Source organism: Lineus longissimus, chromosome 4, assembly GCF_910592395.1.
Source record: "Lineus longissimus chromosome 4, tnLinLong1.2, whole genome shotgun sequence".
NCBI classification, from domain to species: Eukaryota; Metazoa; Nemertea; class Pilidiophora; order Heteronemertea; family Lineidae; genus Lineus; species Lineus longissimus.
Window position 1 is genome coordinate 7,661,256 of NC_088311.1, and position 21,867 is coordinate 7,683,122.

General features: G+C 39.6%; 1 protein-coding gene across 2 annotated transcripts in view; it reads right to left on the reverse strand.

The window, feature by feature from the left end:
* Positions 1-21,867, reverse strand: part of LOC135487146 (heparan sulfate glucosamine 3-O-sulfotransferase 5-like) — a 249,269-nt gene that overhangs the window by 105,699 nt on the left and 121,703 nt on the right. For both annotated transcript variants that reach the window (XR_010446780.1, XR_010446779.1), the window contains exon 5: positions 4,947-5,025. The gene's annotated coding sequence lies outside the window, so the exon portion shown is untranslated. The remainder of the gene's footprint in view (positions 1-4,946; positions 5,026-21,867) is intronic.

Here is a 21,867-nt window from a genome sequence, read left to right on the forward strand (position 1 = left end):
TTAAGAACCAATGTCTCGCTATGTCTGCTGAAGGAAGCGTCAAGTTTCAAGAATCAACATGCACCATGCTGCATAATTTGGATAACTGATTAGCAGGGGAAAGTGCAAATAAAGTTGTAGGTCCAACCTCACAACCGGAGAACATCAGTCCTCTTGAATTCGAATTCCGTACTGGGAATGAGGTTTTGTGAACTTTTGTCTGATTGGTACCACTGGAGGTTTGCTGGAGAGGGTCAGGAACTGTTCAAAGACTCCTGGGGTGAGGTCAAACATGAGGTATTCTCATACCTCCAACAATGCTCTCCCAAGAACCACCCCGGTCGAAGGATCTTGGGTTGTAAAAGAAAATACTTTTCAAGTAATATTAGCCAGGTCAATATTATCGGAGTGTCAGAATGCAATACTGGCAGCCGAAGTCGACTATATTTTGTAGATTGAATTATATTCTTTCATGCCTCATAGTAGGTTTCCAGACCATCCCTGGTCAGAGTTGATTCAGTTTTACATTTTGGCGCCATAAATTCATCTACTTCCTTTCTTTGGCTGCGGCTGAGGCCTCGGCTCACTCAATTGGTCAACTTCTTCGGCAGAATTACGACTAAGTCCCTATCCGTTTGGCAGCCAGAAGCACCCCACGCTATCATCTTCTGTTGACTTTTCCAATGCTGAAGACTTTCCTTGTCCTAAACCAGATGGTCATCTTCTTCAGAGAAGATTTTCAGCTAAGTCCCTATCTTTGGCAGCCAGAAGCGCAGTAAACTATCTGCAGCTTTTCTTTTGCAATTTCCTTTCTTTTCACATTGCTCATCTATATTGAATGCATGTTATCTTTGATAGCCCGGACGGCAGCTCTGGCCAGAGCTATCACACACCAGGACAAGGCAAGCATCACTAATCTGATGAGTAACTCTGATGCTTCGTAAAGCGAATCCACAGTTAGGTCTTGTGGGTGAATCCAGAAAGTGTCTCTACATGGTTCTTAAAACTACTGAATAGCCTAATGGGATGAAAATATCATATGGCTGCACGTCCAACCACCCTAGAGGAAGATCCATTTCACAAATTACCATCTCACCTCACTAATTATGCTGTTAAGTAGCTTTGTGTATACCTGAATAATGTGTCATTGAATGTATTATTCAGCTATATCAGAAGTGCAATCCAAGTGGACAAGTGCTGCTATGTTACAGAGATGACAATGTTATCAAGACTCAAAATATTGAATATGTTCAGAATATGATATCGTAATCAAATGCTTCTAAGCCACACGCCAGATGTTGATTTCCCACGACAGAGAAGCCTTTTCCAATGATGCTGTATGCATCAGCATCAAGTGGAGTTTCCCATTCCGCTATCAAAGTATGCAATCAAATTTGAATGCGATGCAAAACATCAGAAGAGCTGAGATGCTTATTTCACAGCTGCTTTTTCTCTTACCATAGGGTGTACTTCCCTATGATAACATTAATGAATTTATCGTCGATATCAGCTAGGGTTTATTTTCCAACATGAACCAAGACTGCACATTTCTGTATGCCACCTGACTAAGTCCTCGGGGCCGTATAAAGGCCGGGCTCTGACATGGAACAGCCATCTCTCAAACCTTACAAAATATGGCAGCTAACATCATCAAGGTAAAACGCACAGTTGACTCAGCAATGCCAACATGTAAACAAAATGCACTATTTAGACTGTAAGCATTTCAAGGCATCTGAACCCCACAAAAAATATGGCATCTTCGTTTAGCAAGTTGGAGGAAAACACTGAAAACCTTGCAATTCATGGTCATGAGAAATTCCTTGCAGTCTTTGATGCTTCACTAGTCACCCGCCCACAGGTGGAAACATTTCGAACTACAAAACTTATCAAGTGTTTATGAAGATATCGATACCGACACCCTGTCATCTCAAAATACTACCTCGGGTCTTCAAATTTCCCAACAAGCTTTCCAAACACACCAAGACACTCGGAATGCAGTCTCACTTCTTAATTGACTTGTAATTCATCGGCAATTGTCCCCGCTTCATTTTCTCACCAGGTGCATTATTTTTACAAAAAACAGTAGCGGTCCAATTTACATACCAACAGCATTGCTTGCCTGGTAAGCTGTAAGCAGGGTTGGGTGGCGCATCATGTAAATACGCCTGCAGTGAAGACGCACTTACACTAAGCGCCTAACAATCACGGGAATTTTTTCGGGCCGGTGTTTGAACTAGGAAGGTAAAAATGACAGGCGCACGGGTTTCTGTCCATCCTGAAGAAATATTAGCGCATCTGTTCACGCTATACAAACTCTGCGTCAGGTAAACAAAGTGTCTATGAAGAAGAATGAGTAATGTTTGTACAAGATGTAACGATAGCGAAGATGTTCGAGGATGTGATGTTAGCACTGGATGGAACATTAGAGGTGCAATGTCATACAAGGTGGTACGAACAACCTTCCAAAAGGTGATCTGCGAAAAACGCTGGTTTGGCATTTAAAACTTGGTCATCGCAGAGTAGGTCAAAAAGAGGATAAGTTTGCAAGTGTCCTCCTCCAGGACAAGGATCTTTGCAGCTTTGCCATAACGGAGTTGGTGTGATGTGTTCAACAAGGAGGAATGCATCAAGAAATGTACAAGCAGTGCATATTACCAATCAATGTAAAGTACATTTCATTGAGATTATAATAGAGAGTAGAAACTAGTGTTCACTGAACTGAAGTGTTGCATTATCGCATTATCATAACACTTGCAGTTTCAATCATACAATATTTCTCCTTTTCATTCACCAACCTAACCATACCTACAGAAAAAGCTCATTATATTTTCATGACTGGAACAACTACAATTGATGCTGAGGCCATGTCGCATCCGAAATTCACAATTCAGACCACTCCTACAGCCATGCAGTCAGAGTTGAAAATACTGTGGTAATCCTGTGCAAGTTCCACTCTACTCAAAACGGAGCTCACAAATAATTCATGGAAAGTTGGAGCCAGAATAGGAATCGATACAAAAACTGACTTAATGAGTGTCACTGACAAACACCAACAAAATATCTGAATATTATTTGAAGTTTCTAGTGGAAAATGCATGTAAAATATATTGTATTTTCCGATATAAGTACATGTACTGCTAAGTAGCCAAATTTGGAATTTTGCCCCTTCCTATAGATGGAATGCATTTTGATGCATTAAAACTAAGTTAAACCTTAGTTACTTCTCAACATATCACGGGGAATATTTAAAACAGGGGTTGTTTTAATACTCTACATAATTCCTCTATTATACAGCAAAACTATTTTGCACTTTGATACTGTACTAAATTAAGTAACTGCATGTAGCAGTTGGCAACAAATTACTTATGCAAGTGATAGCATTTACACAAATTAATGAGACATCACTACATTTGAGGTCAATTATTGCAGAAAAAACAACTTATGAATCCATTTAGCGGTCCTCAAACTGCATCGTACATGTATTTATGATTCAATTATCGAAGGTTTCGGTCCATGGGAATAGAAACGACATTAGAAAAGTGGGATAAATATGTAATGATTGCTGTCAAGAGTGCAAGTATGAAGCAAGGCAGCTGGCTACATCAATAAAAGCTGGTCATTTTGAAAAATGAATCATCCCAAAGGATTACTCAAGGACAACTGCAACAAGCTCTAAATCTGACTGCTTCCTGTTTTGATCAAGGTCTGAAAGCCACTAGCGGCAGCACTGCAAGCAAGATTCATTCAAGCCTGTGTTACTCTGCCGATTTCCTCTTTCCCATGTCATAATCCTATAAAACCTAACAAAAATTGATTGAAACCTCATTTAACCTAAACGTCAGAGGTATCGATGGCAGAAATTCGTCACCAGAATCCGATGAAATGCACCAGAAATATTAACGTCTCCGCACGAGTGACAAAATAATCAATCTGAGAGGAATGGATTGCCACATGAAAATCAAAACGCTTTGTTTTAGCGCAGACTGACTGGCAACATGATAATCATATACAAGATATAAGACAATGAAATCAAATCTTAATGGGATTTTATTGGGAGTTGACGTGATCTACTCGATCGAGTCATGGCCACGCAGCTGCCTCGACAATACTTTAACCCGCTGTTTTGGCCATTTTTAATCAACTGCTGTAAGAGCTACAAGTTCCTGTGGTTGAAGGACTTTCAGGATGTTTGTAAAGCAGTTGGGGGTAACAGTGCTTCAAGGACATCGAATGCAAATTCATGACGCTGTTTATGATTAGTCATTGAATAGAAAACGATCAGTCTCTTGGGGGATGGTTAGATCGGTGCGATAGAGCACAGTCATGACAGCACAGTGTCATTGAATTCTACTTGTTTTTTTAGAAAGTTTGGATACTGTATGCCGATATCATTATGAGTTTCCAGTACAGAAGGCTTCCTGCTATACTGAAATCAACTGTCTTCGAATAGCATGCAAGGGGACAAATGAAATAGGCAGTGGACATTATCGAAATTGAGTCGCAGACAAATAAAAAAGATATTGGATCGCTAGAAAGGAATTAACAGCCTGAAACTAGAACTAAAGCACCCCATGCAGTTAGACACAAATTCTCAAACTCAGCATCAATTTCCGAGAAGACATGGATGTGACATGACTTGGTGGAGGTCAACCAGAAAACAGGAAATTCCGGTGAAGACAGAAATTGAGACGATTTCACGCTATTTTGGCTTGAAACACTAGTACATTATATCAGCATCAATGTACTGTGAAATAAGTGAAAATAGAGTGAAATGAACTCCTTGTGCTGTGATTATGTGAGACTGGATTATTCAAGTTACCACACGCAAATCAGATGTTAGTCATTAAACATTTTTTTGCAGAATTAGCACGGCATTAATGAAACGTAGAGTTAGTTAATTAAAGAGTGCTGCCACTTTTGGTTAAAGTTAAAAGTTAATCCCACAACCGAAAAAAAGAGACACTTACCGATAATTCACTTTTCTCGAACGGAAATCACACACTGTGTCGACCACAGTCAAATCTTACATCGCCTTTTGGGAGAATTCTGAAAATACAAGTTCATGATGCGTTCAAATAGAGATTGGACTAAATCAATTGATACGTGTGTGGAAATGCTGTCAAATGACACCTTTCCAGGCTATTTTAACAGCCATAATGAGCAAAATAATTCACTAAATTACCAGTGTGGCATGGTTTTAAAAAAACATTGATTTCATATCATTCTTTGTCATTTCTAAATTATTCAGTGAAATTTTCAGTAAGTGACCAATTTGTCCAAGCGCTGTAAAATTTCGACATAAATCCAAATTCCATAAAAAAAGAAGTTTCCAGTTCAAATAGTCTGATTTCTAGTACATAAGCCAATAATTTTGCACTAGGTTGACAACAACTTGAACTGGAACGAACTTTAAAACTCTCAACTCTCCCTTTCCAGAATTCTTAAACGATTGTGCATGGAAAATCAGAGGTTGTTGACGCGTCAAGGAGTCCACATTCCACCACAGGAACCACTCGAATAGATAATTTACACTACTCGAGTACTTCATTTGCATCGAGACATGCATACATATCTTCCGTACTCATCGAAACTTTTCAGCTTTAAACATCAACCAGATTCGTACATCAAGAAAGGAAAGGGAAAAATGGGCACAAGAATCACTCTATCACTAAACAATGGTGAAAATTGAAGGCTAAAACACAGCATGGGATCACATGAAGAAATCTTTCTTAGAATGAGTGGATTCAGCATTAAGCCAACTGTAAACAATACCCCTTGGCCCTGACCAAGGCCTCAAATGAACAGAGAAAAAGCAAAGTTGGAACCCCATGCTTGATTAAAAGTCAATACAGAGAAATTGAAGAAAATGGAGTAGCTTACATTTTAAATGAAACACAGCCACTTTCCATGTTGCACCAAATGAGAAAGAAATCTACCAAAAGATTATGACAAGACGGATGTGACCTACAGAGGCAGAAATCTTCTGCAAAAAACTGTACAAACAACTTGAGGCTGAAGAGGCCCACCATGAGTCAACTGTGTATTAAAGTCGTAAGGTTTCGAGTATACTGCGTTGGCAGACATGGCAGAAAACAAGATTGAAATCTATCGCCCCGAGCATGGACGAGATAACCACTGATTGACAGGATCCAGTATTCAGCCATTGAGGAGGCTACACTTGGATGGGTGACTTGCCTGCTGGAGAAAATCCTACGAACAACACCAGATATTTAACAACGCCAGATATCGACAACGTTTTTGAACAGGAAAACCATCTGGGATCCAAATGACAATGTTTATTTCAAATATTTTTATTTCGGGTCAGAGTTGAGTGAGAAAATTGCAGAAAAGTGGATAATAGATTGGCTCCCAGCAGACGTCAAGATTCAGGGATGCATAACTTGAGAAAATGTCAATATTTATGAAGAAGGCAGACACTTTGGGTCCGCAAGTGTAATGTTTGCTAAAAAACGCTCTCCTTGGCGCGATGTAATTAAGAGATTCAATTGAAAAGAAGCAGAAGATTGGGGATACTTCTCGAATCTGTTGATGCAGGTGTATAAGCAGAAGGTAGAAACTGATGGAATAAATCTGGAGCCCACCTCAAGTTCTTTCAAAACAGGAGTGACAAAAGACATGGTTGAAGAACAAGACGACCACCAACGGAGTTTTTTAGGAAAAAGATTACATGCCAGAAGCAAGCAAAATTTATCCAGACAGAGCAGCAACGAGGAATTTCAACCATCTTTTGAACCTTTAGGCCACCTCTATCAAAACTTGTCAAATCGACCTCGGCACACCCGTCCTATTGTTCAAACATTCGCTTATCAAATCTGAGACGTTTCGAGATAAGTTTGATATTGAGTTAATTCGTAGTAAACATTCCTGTCACCCGAGATGCATAACGTTTCCACTTCTTTCGATAAGCAAACCTGTGTGGTGTGTGGAGTTGTGGATGTGACCCCTATAATCAATTTTTAATCAACGAAGGCCCATTAAATGGCAGTGTTTGCAATCAACAATAGCAAATTACCAATGTCTGTTAACTAACATTGACCTTTTTCTTGTAATTAACTCTTTAAGAAAATAAATATTACACACGTTCACCACCAACCCACCCCCACCCCTCACCCAGTGGAAGTAGAGAGCAGAATATGATAGTGTCTTAGGTTTTTAATGAAATTGTGCTCATTAACAAAATAGTACAGCCAATTAGAATCTTCTTGTATGAGGGCAGGATTAATACGGAATGATAATTCCGCAGATGCTGAATCTTCTTAAGTGTTGGCAGACGGATTTAACAATGTCAAATTGAGACCCTTTCTGATGACCCTCAGGGTAAGGGATTCAGTGACATGGTTTCTAAACACGAGTAAAGGTTCAATAAAATGATCCTAATTCCCCATACCCCCAACAGAGTTTACTAGAGCTAATTATCTAGTCACGAAAAGGCTCCTCACATTTTGCAGGGGTCATTTGGTGGATTGCATTGAGGGGCTCTGAAGAGGCAATCGCTAACCGTTTTAATTAATACCCTGGCAAGGGGCAAACCACTTCAAATTGTGTCCCTCTCTGTTTAATAAAATCCTGCCAGTGGGGGTACCCTACGGCTGACAATTTGAACCCTTCAGCTACAAGAAGGTTGCAACTTGCTAAGGACAAAATTAGGACATTGGTCAGTCACAGCAAGGGTTGATATTCAGAATGGCAATGGGTGGGCATGTACTTAACAAGATACGTTGTATTCATTAGGGCTGGGGGCTAATCATGAACAGAATTCCAGAGGGAGGGTCAAATTCCAGAACTTAATGTGGCAAGGGGTCCCCTGAGAGATGAGATGTCTGCAACCCTTCTAAATTGAGGAGGAACTTCTGTCATGATAATGGAGTAGGAACAGGAATACTTTGTGGACACACGGCCACAACTTGAAGCTCATGAAATAAGCCTTCCCATGGCACCCATATTATGTAATTAAGTGTCCTTTATCATTACGGGAAAATCTGGCTTTTTATGCTAACAAAATAGCTGAAATCTGATCAGACACAGATTCTCCCTTGAGTAATAAGACTGTGTTACTCAGCCTCAAAGTTATACTTGGTTAGACACACTTTATCGCCCCTCAGAGATTCTAGACAGTAGAATGACCAGTGTAACAATAGCCATGCCACTCTATCAATGTTCTAGCACATCACCGAAACCCTTGAGTCAATTTCTTTAGCAACTGATCAGAACTGCATGTACATTTACAATGGAAACTGACATATTAATACATGTTTTTCTGGCTTACTTGAATTGAACCTAAATCACTATGAGTCAAGCAGCAATCAGACCTAACCACTCTCTGGGCGATAAACGCCGGAGATTTTATGGGTCCGGAAGTCTGACCCCCTCGTAATGGCTCCCCTAGTAACCAAGTGTCTCACACCAGATTCTCATTCCACTCATGCAAGTTTTTTGATTTACGTTCCATTGTCCATGTCCGCTACCACTTGGCACCAGAGACTTGTCGTTTCTATCTCTCTAATTCCTTTCGTGACCATTGATGAATCATTATATTAATCCTAAGCAATAACCGGCCTGTTCCAGGATCATTAGAGCTGTTTTAAAGATGTTACAAGGGTTATGTTCTTAATGCGATCGGGGTCTCTAAAGATGACAAGATGCACCGCATCCCATTCCATGTCATCATCTCATTTCGCATGATAGGCAGACAGCCAAGAATCTGTTTCGTAACTTCCGTGACGGGTCAGGGAAAAGCAAACATTTACTCATGATTGGTCACAAATCCAGGAGTGGTCCTTTAACTGAACAAGCAATTCAACTTTAGTGGAGTGTTGCCTAAATCCATATCTCATGTGAATAATGGATGTACAAACCCAAGGGTTAATGAGTGAATTCTAACAATGATGGATGTTTGACATAGTTTTACGCTACATTAAATTTGTAATGAGAATAGAATGTCAGTTTCAAGGTCAAAATAGTAACCAACCGAGCCAGATGGATGCTGATGTTCGCTGCTGGCATTAAAATCTATCTCGGCATGAATAAAACATTAGAATCTTTAAACCCGAGGAGTTCCACCCTTTGCACTAGCGACGAGGCAGCTCAATATCAATCTTACGGCCTGAAACTAGGGTTACAGAATACAGATATGTTTTAGAGCTGTTTGTTCAAGAAATTACTCCTGCTCTGGATCAACAACAAAATCCTCATCACATTAATTTCAATTCATCATAAATCAGACTGAGAAAATGCCAGAGATGTACGTACCAAAGATTTATACTTCTATATACATTCGACATTAGCTTAAGCAGAGCACTAGCTGTTTGGGAAAAATTAGTCCAATATGAGATTTATGGTGTGATAGAGCGTTATAATATCCACTTGGACACTTAACTGTCATTATGGTCTGGGTAATCAAATCAAAAGTACTTTGTTAGTTAATATTTCAGCCATTATTTCATAAGCACTAAGTATAACCAGCTCGATATGATAGTGAAAGCTATTCAATCTTTGTTTCCAGTTATCAACTTATATGTATTTGTCTGCACAGGCCAACGACCTCTGTATGAGCAAACCTTCCATAATGTGGTTATAGCAACAGAAGCCGAGTGTTGGAGATGTTAGATAAAGTCAATTTGATGTTAGACAGAAGCTGAGCAACAATCTGACGAATCGACAGACCTGCTCCTGTCGGTGTGACAAGGAACTAAAATTTCTCATCCATGTTTTCTCAACCATTGCATATTCCAACCTAACAAACCATCCATCCCGGATCCCGTAAATAACAAGAAAGCATCCATTGAGACTTCAGTGATATCATTTTATGCCAACTTCTTTGCCAACCATCCTTTCATATATATTTCCTCGGTTGGTTAGATTGGACCAGTTGTTACCCATGCGCTAAGGTTGGCCATTGCTCAAGCAACGTGATTAAAGTATTGGCCATGAAGAACGCAAGGTGGCTATAAACTAACCCTTAATGGTTTTGGGATCAATTATTTATGTGAACTAAAATAGCAGCTCGTGATTGTTGACAGCAGCCAAGGGTGTTAATGCTCTCATCGCCAGTGCATTTAAATCTTGCTTTATGATAAAGTTGGAAGGAAATATGATAGGGAACTTTTTGAATCTCAGATTGTTATGTGTATCAACCTATTCTAAGCACATCCAGAGTCTTCTATCAAAATGTACAGCGACTACGAGAGGCTCTGGAATGATTCGATTGAGCCAATCGATTGCATAATGCCAAGCCAATCACAGAACATGAGTTCATAGGTGAACACAATCCAAACGAACCAATAATCACTGGTTTGGAATACTGAAGCTGTGGCTCATTCCTCTGACAAGAAAGGGACGGCAAAGGCAATTTAAGATATCGTTCCAAGTCACCATTGCTCATTCTATTTTTGACAGGTCATCACGAAAGTCATTTCTTTTTGCAAAAGTTCAGAGTCATATTCTGGATAAAAAGAACTTTGGTTTGGAATCTGAATAGTAATTTATTTTAGAATTTGGAGTCAAACCATAACAAAGGTCCTAAAGTTATAACATTGTGCATTATTATCCTTTAATGTTGAATTTGAATGAGATTGTTGCAGTTTCGAATAACCTTTTGTATTCTAATGTGGCATTGAAAACTATTTGAGACAAGTTGTCCAAAGACTTTTTTCAATGCTGACTCACATATTGATTTTTTGCTTGGTTAAATTTCATTATCTTTTGTTGAGTGTTTGACTTTTTAAAGTCTGAGGTTTCAAATTGGAACACACAATGACAAAAGAACACAACAACGGAGGTCAGAATCATTTTTCTGTCACTTTTTATTTCATGTTGATACGACGACATCAGTGCATTTTTGTTGCAAAACACATTTTTCAATTTGCAGTCAAAGTTTTCTTTCTTTGTTTATCTGTTTTCACTTCTCAGTTTGTTTGAACTTTGAAAGAAAGTAATAGAAGGAAATAATAGGACATTTTCTCAGCAGACGTTGTGGGTTGTCTAATCCAGCAGACGACAAAGTCAGACATCAGTAACCATTATTTTCAAGACAAATGAACTCATTTATTTTTTCACCATCCATTATAAGATTATCAAATGCAAGAGTAGCATGCAACTTGTATCAAATGGGTGGGGCAGGGACACAAAGGAGCCAGCTGAGTGCAGAATGAGTAACATGGAGCCGATTTTTCCCGAGGCCTTTTTCGAACAATAGCAAGTCCCCAAGGCACATTTCTTGGCATCCAGCTCCAGCACGAGGCCTGGCCTCCGGGGTCAGGTTTGATAGGAGCAGACGACTGTAAGTGGCCATCAAAAATGATCGAATCATGCCCGACTGAATGAAAATAAATGGTGCAGAATTCTTGAGTCGATTCCCTGCAGCCGTTGTATGAAATTAGGAATTTAAAAAATCTCGCAAAATTCTCAGATTTCAGTCTTTCATTTCTTTGTCTAAACGCAGATGACGGCATTATTAATGTTGGGACACAATGAGATTTGTAACTATAACAGAGCAAAACAATCACGCTACATGCACCTAAAAAAGAAACAGGCAAATGAAATTCAGATCAATGTTCGAATTCTAGATACATGTGTACCTGTATAAAGTTTGAAATAGAATCACAGAAACCAACACTGACTGTACTTATTGATGGAAAAGTGATGCAAACAATGACAATTAAACAATACCAGCCAGAAATAGTGCACACACCTGACATCTAATTTTTCTACCACAATGCACCACTTGCGGTGCTTCATAAGCCAGGATTATGCTTTAATTCATATGGATTCTCAAGTCAAAAAATAGTGCAGAGCGCGCAGCAAATGTAGCCAGTGTTTTATCATTTCTACCTCGATAATGATACCCCATGCTGGGCCTTGTGCCGATGACAATAGCGGCCGAAATATTGCACCAAGTGAACTGGCAGTTGATACAAAACTGCATTGAACAGCTCAGGTTGCTGCATGATGGTTGATGTAGATTCTTATTCCGATCGATTCGATATTATATCAAAATACGGCATCATTATCTAATGCGCGGGCAATGCAGCAATGAAACTTGAGCCACACGATAGTGTTACTTGGCGTAAATATGAAATCAAAATCGCCAGGAATCTGGCTGAATTTTGACAAGTGGCGTCAACTGAAAAGTGCAGCAGTATGCACTTAGCCTAAAACTCCACTAACATCAGTACAGATCCCAATGAGATCAACTAGGTTAAAGTCGCAGACGTAGAGGGTCAACTGCAATCTTAATTTCCGAGTGGCTGGTCAGCACGGAAGCTCACCCTTGGCAGTCATGTCATTGATTGAGGAGGGAAGTCAGACGCATTTGACTTTGACGTCTCCATTGTGTCACCTAGAGATGGCCGCCAACGATAAATATCGGGGATGCTATGGTGGACCATGACCAGAAGAATCTCCAAAGAAAAAAGGTTTTTTAAAAACGTTATTCTAGTGAACAGATAGGTAAGCAGGTTGTCCAAATAGGTGATATGGTTTTCTCTTTCCCCTTTTATAAGTAAAGTAGGTTACATAGTAACCACGAAACCAGGAGGTCACACTGGATATAAGAGAGATTCCAGTGGACAGTATTCAAATAAGGGAATTCGATATAGCATCGCGGCACGCAAGGTCAAAAGCAAACTACCCTCGCTTCCTTTGTGCAAGGTAACACTTCGAAGTGTCGGAATTAATAATCGTGCAAGAGAATGTTGAATTAAACATGGGAATGGCGTCAATATTAAAACCGAGATGCCATGTTTGATTTATGAACCGATTGCGCGAGATGCACATTTAATAACGTACAAAGACCTGGTGGCCGCAATGACCAACGATAATGTCCCTTTGTCATATTACGTGCATGAGTAAACCCCTTTCATCGCAGCCTCTGTTTCAACTCTTTTGAGATGATATATGAATCCTAATTAGAAACTCTCGTTAAGACAATGATGGATATTGTCGATTTCGCATCAATTCTGACAGTGAACGACCGTCATGTGTATGAGTGAATCTGACAGATTGATGCACTGCAACTGCCAATAAACTAATGTTCATAACAGTCAAAGCACTGATCATCATTAGTACCCAAAGGGCACAATGTTTGGCTAGACTTCACAAGAGAGGCATATGTATCCAAGAAGCTGTCCACTCAAACCAAATATAATTAGCCTGATCGTCAGTCCACCGCGACAAAGGCAATTCGATCCTGGCTGCAGTGGTGGACCAAAACCAATGAAGAGCCAACAAATCCTTTTCCTAATTAGCCATTTTTTTCCTCTTTGATTTTTTAACATTGCTACTTTTTTGGCGTCTGCTTTGAAATCGACCAGGAGTGAGTCATTCAATACACTCGGCACAGGGTCAGAAAGCAAAAAGAGACAATGGATTAACGATGAAACGAGCCTGAAGAACTCAAGGGTAATTGAACTTTGAAGATGGCATTGTCTTGGCACTTCAAAGCAGTGTTTTGCCTCACAATTGCATTGACTAACTTACGAGGTAAACTGGTGCTTTTTTCTGCCAGCGAGAGTGATCAGTATTTTCCTGTAGTTTAACCATTTGCGACCCCATATCCTCAGTTTCATTCAAAGTTGCAGCCTTTAGACATGGATTGCTTGCTCAAGCCCTGATCAGTAGAGGAAGTGAGGGACGTTCCAAAGATACTGACAGCCTTTCAATCAATCATTTCTTAGTAAGGAGCTAGGACAAATTGGGTATCAGCCCTTTGCTTGACCCCCTCAAAGGGCTTAAGACAAAGGCAGGAAATTACAGCAGGGCGACCTAATCTCCGAAGGCGAATTGAGACCCTTTTGGGAGTACCACTTCCTCAAATAGACTTAAGGTCTTCTTTGGTGTTACATTGTGTGAAACAATATCATCAGAAAGATTCGTTCGGTCTTTCGTTACAAAGCTAATACAATTGTGGTTACCCTGAGAACACAGGTTAACAAATTACATGAGCAGCGTCAAACAAATTACTGAGAAGTGTGATGTCCACCTTCGATATTCCACGGCTCATTTTAATTACACCAAAATGGCAGTGTTTGCCAAACGCTGATAAAGACAGCATATTAGTGACGGTATGAAAGTGAATATGTTTGCACAGTGGCTGCCTGTGCACTTAATCCGGCATGATTGTCATACGGACAAATAACTTGAACAATGCTAACCTATCAAGTGTTAGCCTAGATGAATCAAGATTTAAAAAGTCTCACCCTAAGAGTACATGATGATCTTCACCCAGGTGTTTAAGTTACTGCACGAATTCTACTGGAGTTCCAAGTCAGGTTTAGATTGTCTGGCTTTAGTTGTCATTTCCAACTCTATGTGAGCATGGAATCCCCATTATCGCCAAACAATGGATTTCATTATCAAGTCATTGCAGGCGCTCAGAAGACAACTAATATTATTGGTCGATTGTGGCTAGCTGCTTCCCTGCACCTGAGACTGACAGCGATAGCACTTGGGGCATCGCCGTCATGTCATTGTTATCCTGAACACACCGCTGCAGCCACTGGGCGAACGGTTGGCGAGAAGCAATGAATTGTGATCAGTCCTGCCCAGATACTGCTACTGGTAGGGATTGCATGTTTAGAATTTATAACGAATGGCAATATTTGCAGAATTGCATTACTGCATAGAAATATGATGCAAAGCATTATTTGTCAGGAAGGAAAATGCAAAGGTATCCACCAGGATCTTCCTTTGGGCAAGATATTGCCACGGGTTGACAACCGGATTATTAGGAATGTTACATCATAGCATTGTCATCCTAATTACAGCATTACTGCTTGAGTCAGAGTCATTGGTGATGCGTTTCAATTAAACAACTCAAAAGGAGAACGAAATTCCAACACTTTGATAAGAAATTGTTGACAACGGTAAAAGGACTTTATAGACAATAGTTAAAGAAGTTGCATGTTCATGCAATTATACTGTCACATTAAGCTTACCTTACCTCTAGTACTTTGAAAAGGAGATGGATCTAAACAAGCTACAGACAGGCAGAGTAACCCAACCAAATCCATGCACAGACTATTTTTCCACGCAATTTACTCATTACACTAATGGTAAGATCAGTGGAGTGATTACTTCATATCACTTTTCTTGCTGAATCAGCTCATCTCGATCGACATATAAGAGCACAATAGGATACAGCTCAGTTACAAAATATGATGAAAGAGTTGCAGACAGGATCAAAGAGATACTAGAAGCCACTCACAGAATTTGACTCCGGAGATTGGCGAGACGGGTCGGGTTGTTCAAAAGCAAAAAGAATAATCACGAAGAAGTTTTGAATCTGATCACCTCAGACACCAATAAATCTGATCACTCCTGATCGCAGCAGATGACAAAACATCCTGTTTGAATGGATTTTTATTGTCTGCACATCTATTAGGATCATTGTACTCTTTTCGTGTAATGATGCGACTAGGTGAGTAGTAATTAGTCTTATGAAGCACCACTGCGACTTTGATGTCGGATGATGGGCGTTGGTCCAGGAAGCTCCGTCAGGACAACGAGGTGTTATTACTTGTAATATGAAGATACTACTGCAGGCGATGTTATCTGTTTACAACAATGGAGAGGAAGGGGAAAATCCCCTTTGTTCCAAGCAGAATCTATGCTAGGCTGATATCAGGGGATAAAATGTAAGATTTCACTTTAAAGTATCATATTTGAGGTTCATTTCATAAACTCGATAAAGTGAGCTTTTTCATGGCATTCAAACTGAAGGATAAAGCCTTTGAGAATCTTTTCTCAAACCACTTTTGGAAACTTTCAACTATCATATCGGAACAAAATTGATTCACCAATACTAGTGTTCGCTGGCAAAAAAGCTGTGACAAAATATTGCCTGCTGAGAGCAAGAATCAAATTTTCATGACTGTACTGGAAATTCATGGATACATCGAGTGCTGACACTCAAATTGTCGAAAAACATGTCTCGTATTGTTGATAGCTTGCATAGTTAATGGGACCTCTTCGCAGAACAAGAAGGTCTACTTTCGTTTAATAATGGCCTGAATGCAATATTGATAAACTTGTGATGCATGTTCCCTGTCAGTGAGATACGGTGAGTGCACGATAGCATGACAAAATGCTCTTTGGCTTTGTGAACCAATTTGATCAATGGACATGAACTTGGATGGATGGGGCAGCATTAGCTAACAAAATACTCTGTGAATTTTGCCTTTCTTTTGGGTGAGGAATCATGCACGTCTAGAAACTGACATTTGAAAGGAAGTGTGAAATTACGTGAGAGAAAAAGAGACAAAATGTTGCGTGAATTTTAAAAATTTCATTTTATCTTCAACTGAAGATGACTCACTAACAGTGAATCTTCTCAAATGTGTCATCTCAATAATATCCTTGTAATTTATTAATTTGTTTTGATATTACAGAGAGCATCTTGATTCGATGCTGATGACTTTCTTTCCCTCACTTGGTTGTGTTTTATCTGCTACGTTCCTTCAGGCTGATCAACAGTGACTTGGCAAAGGAGGGGCAAAAAATCACATCTTATGAAATGCTTAAACACATCAGAGAAAAGAAACGAAACGATGTTTTCCCAACTCTCCAGCAGTGCGTGTAATCATTGTTGCTAGCTTAAGGGCAAAATAAGATAAACAGTAGTGGAAAGCGTTAGAGGGAGAAAATAAAGGCTATAAGGTTGTTTTCGAGATGAAGAGTGTTGCCGTAGGGTGGAAGGAAAGACATATTTTGTAACCAGTTTTTCACCTTAACTATGACTTGCAGATAAGCGCATCTGAGAATATGTGTCCATTTCTAATGTATGATGGGATGAACTTGGAACAACCAAGCCCATCTTGATACAATATCGGAGAATAGAAAGGTACACACACGGAAGTAAATATGAATATTGCCCATGTGCCTTGGGTCAGTTTGGAGTTAGTCACCATTTGAGAGGTTTCGGCCATTCTGTGACAACACCAGAAATAATGGACATCGTCAAGTGGTGTGAAGTGTATGGTCACTTTGCTGACCAAGAGAAGCAGTCGATGACTGTCTGTGATTGGTATGACTGACAGTGACTTCAAGAAGGTAAGTGTATGGAAAGAGACAGATACAGAGAGATATAATTGGAAGACCATGGGAAACGAATGCCAAATGAATTGAAATGAATGTTTTAGAGACCAAACAAATAGTTTCACAGATAGGACTTTTGCTTTGCTTTTAGGATGAGCTGGAAATGAGGAAAGCTGAAGGTTCCGGTTGTAAACAATTCAACCACGTCCAACGCCAGGATTTCCTAGCACCATATATAGTCAAGGAAAGACTGTTTCCGGGATTTCCGGCAATTTCAATCTGGATTTACACTCAAACTTGTCTGATGTTGAGAGGATTATAAGCCGACCATGCCATTTATTAAGTAACCTATACTACTGGGTTTTGTAGGAATGCCTGCAAGGATGAAAGAACATGGTAATTTTTTATCCGAAAAGGTCAACCTCATCTGAATAGCGTGCAGGAAGTGGTACCCAGCCAAACTACCATATTTGGTCAGGACACGTCAGAGTTTGGTTTCAAAAGGACTACCCCATATGATGATTTGAAGATGCAGATGTATCAAATGATCAAACACGACTTACCACAAAGGAACTTCAGACACTAAAAGAGATCATAAGAACTTGTGAGAACTTACACACAAAGTGTGGTTGTACTTCATTCATACTTTTGATGTGTTTACGCAAGGTTAAGAAAAGTTTGGCTCCTCAAAGAAGGAGACGTTACAACTCTTGTGATAAACATCATACCATAAAAGGCATGTCTGGCACTTGTAAGCAGAAGCAAAGGTTTATTCTTTACCAATATCCTTTCGTTCAAAATTCAGCTTTCACTTGTTCCAAAATTAGCTTTCTTTGATTCCAATCTCAGACATGAAGAAAGTTTTTCTCAAAATCTAAAGTAAACTCATCTATTTTTACCAAAAAACCAATACTGGAGAACTGCTAGGTGAATGAGTCCAATAATTTCCTTTGGCTTACCAAGGGCGAATCATTTGCTGCCCAGTCTCATATTATGGACATGACTCTACAGGATGTCTCAACAAAGCAGGTGTCCTGGATATTACACTACAAAGGCTGTAACAGGATAACACAGAAATTGCATTCTTCTCCCTGCAACCCAAATGAATAATCCTCCTATAACGAGATCAAGTTGCGTTAACCAATTAATTTGCTGCTGAACCAATCAACTCATCTCCTCAGATCATGCAATTATTCATTACGTTATCCATAATGCATTGTGATGTCCGATTATTAAATTTTTGCGGCAAGAGATGGACTCATCATCTTTGGTTAGGGCAATTTTTCCTCGTAATTGCCTTGTAAGAATGTATAACCAATGAAATACACGCTGACCCTGCTGACATCAGAATCTCTCATTGCCATTCCTTTAGTTATGACACAATGCCTTCGTCTTAAGTCATAGAAACCTCACTATTTCATTTAGCCTTACCCACACCTAAAGCAGTCAAGTTTCTCCTTCATCATCCATACTTAGCAGTTCATTTTAGCCATTCCCTCAATGCGTTCAGAAAAAGCTCTTCTCCTTTTTTCCATCTAAAACTATTCATCTGTTGTTCCCAACGGACCAGTCGCAAAACATTAAATAAAACTTTAATGCGAGCCCTCATCCTCATTCTTTATTGATTCCAAATAAAACGGATCAACAATGAAAAAATATTCCCGCCAGACTTAAGAAAAAAGCTTAAGGTGGTTTTCATGTTTTTTTGTCTAAAAAAGTTTATGACTGATGGAATTTGGAATGACTAAGTAATGCTTTTTTGCTGTCAGGAATCAGAGGCCAGACGTTCTGCTCGGCAAGCGATCAGGATAAGTTATGTTTGCAGCCAGGGCCCACGGGGTATTCGGGATGCCAACGATGAGGTATTATCACTCTGACAAGAATACTGATGCTAACATTCGCTACGCAAGCTGGCTACGAGGGGTACATGAGTCACCGAGTACAGATTTGCCATAAATAATTAACATGACCATTGCAAGGGGAGAACACGCAGTGACCAGTTATTAGGTAATCTCGGTCCACACAAATAAACTGCATTAATGATTGATACCCAAAGGAACAGTCAGTGTATGAATCCATTATTCCCAAAATACAAATTTATGTCAATGTTGAACATTAGTCTAGCCTGGAGGTTACTCTTGGGGAAGTGTTTGAATTTTTTACTCATGTTGGTACTGCTGTGCAATTATAAGTCAGCTTGGATGAGGATCTTGACCTAAAAGGAGTGGTTGTATGAACAAAATTGTTTGACGCGTTTTATGTATTCATAGCTATGATTCTTGCTGAGAATTTGGTTTCAAGGCATGAACAAATGCTTTATGTCCAAACATAACTGCATATATGATTGCATCAGCTGCATTTCCACACCAGGGTTGCTATAACTCCACGCCTTACCACTTAAGGTCACACTACCTCAAACAGAATCTCTACTGAGCAATCTGGAAAATTATGATGCCATATATCAAGAGACTCAAACAAATTAATTTTAAATTAGATGAAGAATCCTTAGTTTGATTGCACCCCAAGGTCCTGCCTGGTTCACCATATCATAACCACTAATGCACCATTAAGCTACCACAGTGTTTGCTTAGCTCTAGCAACACTAATGTCCTTCCAGAAAATCTTAAACATAAATACGTCACGTCTTTGTCTTTTGCCAAGAACAGATGGAGACATGATACTCTGTGGCTACTATTGGCGACAACTGTAATTACCCTACCGTAGCCATAAGAAACCTATCGTGAAGCACGAAAATGTCATCAGTTACCCAGCAACTGAAAATTCTTGCAATAAAACCCATTTCGGCAATAAATTGAAACTGCAGGTAGATTTGCTTCAACTAATTTCTCAGATAATCATAAAATTTGATTACTGTATTTGATTGTGTGATGCAGTTCGAATCCCCTGACCCCCCAGCCACAGTAATGAGTTACGTCCCTTGGGGAAGCAGGACAAAGACAATGAACTGACCTAAAGCCACCCAGAGAACTGTGTGATTAAACTTTGTCCACGGAGACCGAGGAAGGCGAGGAAGAACGCCACGCTGAAGCACTTCATGTAGGATCTTAACTGAACAGTTCATAATTAGAGTTTCCAACCAACTGCACTCGTTAGAGACACAATAGGTTCCAACGGTTCACTTCACCAGAAAACATATGCTGTAAGACGATTGGCGACATGGGGGAAGCGTTCTAAAGAAGATCTGATGAGGTCATAGCTGGCGCTTATCTGGTGTTCTTGCAAAAAATGTGATTTGTTCCAGCACGTCCTATCTGTTCAAGGAAGAAATAGATAGGATTCTGATGGCAGTGCTCGGGAAAGATGGCGTCTGTTTCTTGGTTAAGACAAATACTACTATAAACATTCAGCTGGTTGGTGTCAAGTGACCCTGAGATGCCTCTTCAATGAAAGAAAACACAACACGACCCATTCAAAGAATTGGTCATCAAGAGCAACATGATCCTACTTTCAAACTGAATTGCCAGTATCTCAAATAACAATACAACTCGACAAAATGATGATGTTAAGCGGAAGAAAATGGAAGAAAAACACATTTCCTATCCCTTAATTAGAGGATATCTGAAGGAACGCCATGGAATTATGAAAGAGGAGATGTTAAATCTGGTGTAATTATGATTAATGACAAGTTTGAGTATCATGAATCTGATGTTTTAAGGCTGGCCTGAGTAATATTAGTGATCTCTTGGCAGTGATTCATGGTGAGTTATGATCATGTGGCAATTTCTAACCATAAAGTTGTTCATTAGAATGCTGTGGCTTTCAAACTTGTGAAGATTTATGCGATTCCGATGTCGACAACAGGTATTAAGCTGAGGTGGAACATGAAAATGTCTTTATATCAGGATGTTGTTTGTCAGAAGCAGGTAGTTCGATAGCGAATGATGGACCGACCAAGAGCAGCAGGTATTGTTGTAAGGGAAATCGGAGGAAGCCAAGGGAAGCAAAGAAAAAGAAAGGCATTTAGCATCAAGATTTTTATCAATGAGTATTAGAAGGTGATAGACTGGAAGAGATAAACTGGTCTGGATATTGTCAGGATGAGGAAGACAGATAGATAACAAGTCAGCTTGTCTTCTTCAAACCAATGTATATGATTAACTAAGTTCTTGTTTCCTCCTTGCGATAAAAAGTCTTTGCAGCAACAAAAGCCAGAGTTGCCAAAGTACCTTGAAATTTGGTGCCAAAGTTGCCCACAGCCAAGGAAGTTGGTCCAACAGTGAGCTAACAAAAGATCTTAAATACAGCACTGAAATGCCCCCAGACATGACACTTTTGGTGTTTCTATTTGCCAAATGTAACCACAGCCTCCTTTATTCAATTTCCCATTACATAATGGCTCAGAATACAACCCCAGTGACAAAATTGGAGAGTTTACACAAGAGGGTATTTTGTATTGGAATGTTAAGGGATGGACAATGCTGAATCGCATTCCTGGTCCATTTAGAAACAATTATGGCACACTCCTGGGCCCCACATCTCTAACTGATCTTGTCTGATTCTTTCACCATTATCTTCAATTCTTGCACCATTATACAACCCCCACTTGATAAACAGACCATAACCACTAGAATTTAATTTACCATTTCTAGCAAGCGGAAATAGGCTTTTGAGACAGTTCATCCTCTATGACAGTTCTATGACTTCTAATCATCAGTAAAGTTGTTCTTTAATTGCATAAATAAGGATGGGTAAGTGGAGACCTGGGTGGTCAGGTTAAAATCTGTCATAACGATAATGGGTGATCAAGTATGTCAGACTTTTGTCTAGTTGTCTGGACAGAAACAGCTAGCATTACATGAACATGAAATACAAAAG